Consider the following 8,563-nt stretch of genomic DNA (forward strand, 5'->3'; position numbering starts at 1 on the left):
CAAAACACAATGATAAGATGATTAGAATAATAGATTGGAAATCATAGCCTGCAGAAAATAATGAGGTGGGTTCCCTGAAATGCATTTAAAAAAATTACGTAAAATCTACTTTACTATGAGAGTTTTATTTAAGATTATGGTATTTTAATAATTAATGTAATTTACATTACAGCTACTTGATATCAGATTTTTTAGCTTAAATATTCAAAGCTTCATTTTCTTTTACACATTTCTGTATTCAATCTCTCTTTTCCTGTTTTGATCCGTCTAAATCCAGCAGAATGGGACCCAGCCTGATTTATCAAGGCCATTAAAACACAAGCTCTCCAGCCCGTATTGTCTGAATGAGAACATTCATTGAATAGAAATGGTCTCTGTGTCAGGCGTTTGTACGTCTCCTCTCTGACAGTAATGTAATTCAGGGGACCACCTCTCTGAGCCAGCTGTCTGCGTGCCAGACAAACTGGCACTTGGGGCACTTAACCATTTAGGGCATTGGCATGGCACCTGTACGAGGCCTCTCATCCATACATCTTGGCGTTAGCTGCCACTTGATGAAGCCAAAACACAGAATCGGGGCATCTCGAGACGCTGTTTCTACTCCAATCCATTTAAGGAGAGATTATTCATAGCTTACATAGGAACAAAACAGTCTGTCCTTGCACTTTGGCTTCTTTTTTTCTTAAAGATTTGTAGCTAGCATTCATCTATGTACTCTCTCTCTCTGTAAATTTGGCCTTTCCAGTTGCTGGCATATTCAACTTTTTTCTCCTATGTCTGATTTTTCTTTATTTCTCACTCGTAAAAGCCAGATCCTTTATGAAGTGTTCATATGGTCGCTTCTTTTCAAACGGGATGATTCTCTCTCTCTTTCAGGGTTCTCTTTTATTCACTGCTGACTCTTGAAAATCTGTCTTTACAGTTGGCTGTTAAGAAAAGCTCAACCAGATGTGGAGTTTTTTTTTCTTCCTTTTACTAGAGTCAATGTGGCCTTTGATGTAAAGTCAGTGAAGCTCAATTTGTTTCTGTGTATGCCCTGATCATTGACTCGCAGTTTTCCCACATTAGGCGTTTTTTCAAACGTGCAGCACAAACCATCGTCTTCATCCGTTCCCTGTCAGGCAGATGTCGGAACAAAATGCTTCCACATCACAGAGGGTCGATATCTGAGTGCTTACACATCCTATAGCAATGGCGTGCCCCTGGATTGATGAATGCCGATGAAGTCAGAGAGAGAGGCTCGACTGTACAGAAGTCTCAGACATGAGAGGATGTTAGACCACCTTAGGGGGTAAAGACAGGAATCTGCTTCAAACAAAGTACATGTAAACCACTTCTCTGCCTTCAAACCCTTAAATTTCCCAAATGGTTTGCCTTGATTTATTGTCCTAAATATGTCTAAATATGAATAAAACTGTGATAATGGGATGTGGGAATATGGGACTGGAGTAATGGACAGGGAAAATAAATATTTAAAGTGTTGGTTTTAATAAAAAAAAGTGAAAAAATAGAATAATCTTAGAACAAAAATACTGTGAGCTGCGGATCAATTTATAGGTTATTGCAATTGAGTCATTAGGAGAAAAAAATCCATTGAGGAAGTTAGAAACATAATGCATAACTTTGCGTTCTCTGGAACTCTTTATGCTCTCTGTCCCAGAAATAAAGAAAACGGGCTTTTGCACCCTCGGCCTGGAATCTGTTGCAGAATGACATGAAACTGAAGGAGCTGGTGTCCTTTAATGTTTTTAAATTGAAAATAAAAGATTCTATATATGTCGAGGACTTTAGCTTGACTGCTTGAAATACTGACCCCAAGATTTAACTCAGAGTAAGTTGTACTTTGTCTCCCTTTTGTGTCTTTGTGTGTAACTTTGTGTTTTTGCTGGACCTACCTAAAGATTTAACAGAGAAACAAACAAATCTACATCAGCGTTCTAATACCTTGTAAAATTTACTTTATCCTTTTGTGTTAATGACTTTTCTTGTAACAAAAACTTTAATTTTGTGCATTTCCATTTCATAAATAATATATTTGAGACAAACCTGATAATAAGATGTTTGTCTGGATGCATAGCAAAAAAAATTAAAAATCAATGTCCCATCCATCCAATGACCTATTCATTTATTTACCGTTTTACCAATTTATTCACATTTATTTATGCATTTGCTTGGTCAAACTTGTATTTGACATATTAGTAATTCATCTAACAATACATTTGATTGAATTCATGTTTTATTCCGCTTACTACAAAGTGGTTAAATTTATAAATGTAATCCTCAATGACAATGCAAGTATGTTGATGTTTAGCAGGTAACTTAAATTATCATGTAAGTATGCTAGTATTTAAGCACCAAACAAAAAAAGCAAAGTAGAGATAGGACTGATGGTATTTTGTTAGTTTTGGTGAAGTTTGGTCAGAAAATAGATCGCAGCGATCATTAGCAGGATCAGTTAGTATTTTGACTAGATACTGAAGCTCAATGAAAGTAAAGTGTTCAATTTTAAATAGGTCACAGACATAAAATGTCTGTTCCAAAGTTTAGGAGCATTTTTTGCAATACATTGTGCACCACTTTATTGAAAAACAAATGAATATATGACAACATATTGGCCAAATTAAAGAATTTGAGGTTCAGATATTTTACTTGATAAACATCAGGATCACTTCTATCAGTAACTCTCAAATTAAGGATAAGACATTTCCAAAGTCATGAGGGTTGGGGACATTTTGACCAATTTACATGGAAAGTAGTCTCATAATGGTACACCATTTGTGGTAGTTTAAAAGATATTTCAGTCCGGACTAAAGTTATGAAGTGATTGGCACACCAACAGACAGGCTGGCATTGCCATCCAAAGAGCCACACAACAAGTCTGGTTAAAAGTTAAACATGGAGACACAAAAGCCATGAAGAAAAAAAAGAGAACATTTCAGTGATTCAAGCTACATCCTCTGGCTAGAGGTGCTGAAAAGTTAAAGACACAGGAGACAATTCAAGAGGGCTGAGCCAACAACTATAACCACTTCCGTCGTGTTTTTCTTCTCTCCTTTCCTCTGGTATCATTTTGAAACACTTATCCGGAGAAGCTGGGAGTGTAATGGCACTGTAGTTTAAGCTGCCATCAGTCAACAGGTCTTAATCTGTTGAGTCCTTCTCAGTATTCCTCTGGGGGAAGGCCGCCTATTAGATTTCACTTATTTGAGCTCTCATGGTAACAGAACTACCAACTGGCCAACTGGGATTTCCCAAAAAAACACTCTCTTTGGCTAACGCATTAAAACTGAGAAGTCTTTTACATTCCCAGACTCGTGTACATGCACAAACACACCAACACTTGTTCGCAGATCCACGCATTGCACGCAACCTTGCTGTGAACACACACACACACACACACACACACACACACACACACACACACACACACACACACACACACACACACACACCAAAGAGCTATAGCGAGTGCCCAGTAGAACAGCTGTACTGGAATGATGGATTTTTACTCATGTTTTACAGGCTCAAAAGTCAGACTGCAGGATTATTTCTGCTTTAATGATCCATGCAGCGTGGCCTTACCGAGTGTATATGAAGTGTGGAGCTCTTATTGCAGTCATGCATGAAAACCTTTCGCTTCAGATCTAAATGAGGTCTGATGTTGATCGGCTTACGCTTCCTTCCTTCAGCCCAGTGGTCATCCAACCCCCAAACCTAATCCCACACCCAAAAGGACTCACCCGCTGCCTTTAGGGAAGGTTAAAGGTCAGGAATCCTTCATGTGAGTAACAAAAGAGAGTGTGCGTAGGAAGCTTCTCTAAGATTATAGCCATCTTATCTTACGGGTTTGGTTTGTTTTCCCCAATTTAAAAAAATGATCGACCAAAAAATACATTTGCATGGTTGATGGATATTTTGGGTCCCCCCTCCTCAGAATACTCCATCTCATTTGCATCCCTCTCCCCATTGTCCTCTCACAAAGACCAGTGAAACTGAATGTGGGCGTGTCAGTGGGACAATGCAGGCCAGAGTCCATTTATCTCCATACGTCAACAGAGCCTGTAGAGAGAGCGCTTTGACAGAGCCACATTCTGGTCACTTTAAAGAGTCTGCTCCACTAGACATGAGTTAATGGGCTACTGATGGACATGCGAGGGCAGGTGCTGTTTTTGTTGGCTGGAGCTTTGGACGAAAAGCAAACTCCCTGACTTTCAGCTGTAGTGCTGACAAAGCACTGCAGAGTCTGGGGGAGCATCCAGTCATAACTTTTCACAAGACTTTCAAGTTTTTTTTGGTTTCAATCTTCCATTCTGTCTGGATTAAATCATAAACATATATTTCTTTACTTTAACACGAAAAACTAAATAGATATTAGTAGATACTAAAACTAATAAAGATATCAATAATATTACCATATACCAACAACTATCTCATAAGCCATTATTCCTGTTCAAGCCAAAATGACACAGACAATGGGATTAAAGCCTCAGATGCGCCAATTGCACATCACAATCATCACAGTCAATCACACAGTTACGCAACGCAATAAAACTCAATCCAAGATGAAACAAGGAAACTGCCAAGACAATTTGCTAACAAAGACCTGGGGAGACTAACAGACACTGATTTACAACAGAGAGAACAATTAGCGTTGAAAAGGCTCCAATTAAAATGACTCCCTTTGATCAGCAGAGGGAACGGGGCTTCAGCGCGAACACCATCTGGGATAGTGCAGTCAGATCAATCTGAAATGAAATAATTATGGCAAATTAATGGGTGTAAAAGTCACCGATTGATACGGCGAGGATGATTTCATACGTATAATTGGAGGTGGGGGGTGTGTGCTCATACAAGAAGAGGTGGTTTGCAAGATTAAGGAGACGGAACGGAGGAGACTTTCAGAGAAACAGTGACAAGACACTGAAGGGAGGGATGGATGGACTGAGATAGTAAAGAGAAAACGCATAGGAAAAAGACAAAAAGAAAGATGTAAAGAAGCAGAGATAAAGAGAAACATGAAAGAAAGAAGAAAGTAACATTCAATTAAAAACGATAAAAGGAAAATAAAGAAAAAAAACATTGAAAGGAAAATTGGAAAGAAAAAAAGAGAAAAATAATAATAAAATAGAAATAATAAAAGACAGAGAAATAAAGAAAAAAGAAAAAGAAACCAAGTTCAAAGGAAAAAACCTGGAGAGAAAGAAAAATGTAAATATAAAAAGTGATTTAAGAAAAAAAAGAGAGAAGAATAAAACCAACATTTTCACATCTGCATCATCTCCTTCTCCTCATCCGTCTGCAGACAGAATATTAAAGCACACAAATCCTGTCAGTGCAATATTCCATAAAGGTGCGATAAATTCATTATGTATTCAAGAGAGGCCGTAATGCTTTAAAATCATTCCCAATACAGCAACGATCAAAAAGCAAGAGCCGCAAATCAAATTTGGACCAAATGATTGTCAAATGAGGTGGATTAATGAACGCAATACAAGTCCTTTGACGTGAAACGATACTGTGTGAGAGTTAACACTTGAAAATATGTGTTCATATCCACTTTGGGAAACAAAGGAAATATCGCAGCTGCCAAGGACTGTTATTGGGTTGTATATTTCTGCTTCCGCGCTCACCTGAAAGCCGTGTGACAGTCCTGGTCGATATTCAAATGCAGACACTCAAGCATTCTGCCAGGGAGAAAAAAGAGAATAACTGAATAGTTAATGTACCTGACAATGGTGTTGACTTGTTTTGTTGCCGGCTACAGACAGAGGAAGAAAATCTCACAAATGTGGGAAAAAATATTGCAGAAAAGAATGGATTCAGCACAAACTTAAACTGTGCAGGTAGTGTAAAAATAGGCAAATTAAACCAGATTTGTCCTGTGTGTTTCCGTTTAATGTTCTCCTGATCAAATAACTCAGATTCCTATGCTTCATATTTCTGGATTTTTTCTTTTTTCTCTCTTCGGCAGACATGACAGGAACACCTGCTGACTGAACAGGTGTGAAGATCTTCCAGAGAGGGAAAAAAAAAACAGGCTGGTTCCCTCTGAGGAAACCCAAACACCCCGAGTAACTGAGGTGTTAATTAAAACGAAAAGGGAGAATGTTAAAACAGTGAGGGGGGAAAAAAAATGCATGCTCCTCCTCAGGTTCAGCTTGGCTTGGCAGACGGCTGAGCCGGGACGGGAGGTTCATGCTAATTGTCGAGGCCTTACATTTTTTAAGAAGGCATGTCAGAATCCTCAGCGGAGGCTAATTTGTAAGTTTTCCTCTGTGTACGCTCAAGTCTGTCCCGTTATGTTGTCATGTCAAATCTGCCTTCCCCCCCACCCCCTTTCTTCACCCACGATTTCCACAAATAGTCAAAAGAGAGGCTTGATCATACGAGAGAGAGAAAAAAGAAATTCTGATGTGATGAGGAGTTTTAAGCTTTTAAGGTTTTAAAACCTGCCAGGAACTTCATTAACGCAACACCTGTTTCCCTCAAGCTCCATCCTTTTGATAAATCACCTGAGTTCACTCATTTCAAGAATTGAAGCAGATGCATGATGGCATAAAAAGAGAAACGACAAAGTGCTAACAGTAGTCAACGTTATTCACTGTACAGATATTTTATCCTAAAATTAGTTTTTTTTAAATTTGAATGAAATAATTAAACTTTTTCAGACTTTAAAATATTTTTTTACAGCAGATGTGATTAAAGGAAGAATATGCGATTTTTTTGATCAAGCAGATGTCGCCCTTGAGCACCAGCATGAAACCAAAACAACTTGCGCTGCATTGTTGTGTTAGCATGCTAATACTAGCGATCTTTATTATGCTGGTATCTTCACACTGCATGTAAATTTACCTGAAATGAGCGTGATCTAGAAACACAGTTAAGCAGTGAGTACAGTATGTTATTCTTCTTTTCTCTAGTCCCTCAATTAAACAACTTTTATACACGAGGGGAGGAGTCAGCCGGCCGTCCAGGCGATGTAAACAAACTGAAGATAGGACTCTGAAAACTCTGAAAACATCACAGACAGTGGGACTTGGGTGTTACACCCATTGTAGACAGTCATGACTCACAGAGTTATTTTCAGAGGATATACTTGATTTCTATTATATTTAAGTGTGAAAAATTGCATATTCTGCCTTTAAATTAAGATTTGTGTTGATTCAGTCCACAGTCACATTTCCCTGCTGACATCACAAACACATGCCAAATCACAAAGCACAGCGAGGTAACTTTCTGCTTTCCATTCATTTGTTTACTTGACTGAACACAAAAGTCTATCAAAAGCGCTCTGTCATACGCGATGTGGGAGGTGCGTGTGTGTGAGTAAATGTGTGTGTGTGTGTGTGTGTGTGTTTGTGTGTGTGTGTGTGTGTGTGTGTGTGTGTGTGTGTGTGTGTGGGCCTGTGGTGTGCTGACTCACAAACCAACAGGCAGGCACGCAGGCACACGCACCTCTTTGCACTTACATGCATGTGAACACTCAGTATAATAAATGGGATTTAGATGGACGGATTTTAAAACACAGACACACACACACACACACACACACACACACACACACACACACACACACACACACACACAAACACACAAACACACATAAACACACAAACACACATAAACACACAAACACATGCACATCCCAGTGAAGTTAAACTGCGGTTGTCTTGTACCCCCCTTCCCTCTCTGTCTGCCTCCTGTTTACTTTAAGCTCATGTTTTCCTTTGTGGCTTGTTTGAAGGGAGCGAGGTCTGCCTGCGGAGCTCCTCTATTCTCCCAGGAGCACGTCTGTGCTGTGGCCTGCTATCCCTGTATGTGTGTGTTTCTGTGTGTGTTAGTGTGTGTGGCTTTCAAAAGAGCACAAACACTACCTCAAATGATTTTTTCTCTGCCTTGTAGTGTATTAATTTTATAGTGCTCTGTTGTCAGTCATCTTCAGAGGACACAATGCGTTATTTGATCCCCACATGTGCTCTTGTGTATCACATGGATATGATTAACAGTGGAAGAGGAGCACAAACATCAGTCTCAGTTGTTCCAATGAAAGTTGCTCACTTTTTAGATATACTGCTTCTTACTCGGGTGTCTAAAACTTGAATGACACAGCCTTTACATTTTTCTTTAAACATCATTTTTCAAACTGTGGACAATCAAAGTAGTTTTTCAGTGTCAATATGCAAGTTTTATTCTTAGTTAACATTTCCCTTTTTATAGATTGGGAGTATTGCATACTGTTCTCTTACTCTTACTCTCTTACTTCTGCATCTCTTCTCTATATCAGAAAAGACACGGCCCCGGTCTTTGCAGCCTTAAGACTAAGGAAAAGATTTTGATGCTGACTTAAATAAGTGTGGAACAGTCATGTGAATAACCAACATATTGCACACAACTGCTTTAAGATAATCATTCTCCTTCTTTACATAGTGTCACAACAGTCTAAAAAAGGCATGGCTCTTAATTTCAGTGCCAAATCTTTCACAGAATGATACAGAAATACAAATTAAGATATTTTTTGTTGCTTCTAATTTCCAATCCATGCTGTGTTACTTCATTCAATAAA

The sequence above is a fragment of the Labrus bergylta genome, chromosome 19 (assembly GCF_963930695.1).
Source record: "Labrus bergylta chromosome 19, fLabBer1.1, whole genome shotgun sequence".
Lineage (NCBI taxonomy): Eukaryota > Metazoa > Chordata > Actinopteri > Labriformes > Labridae > Labrus > Labrus bergylta.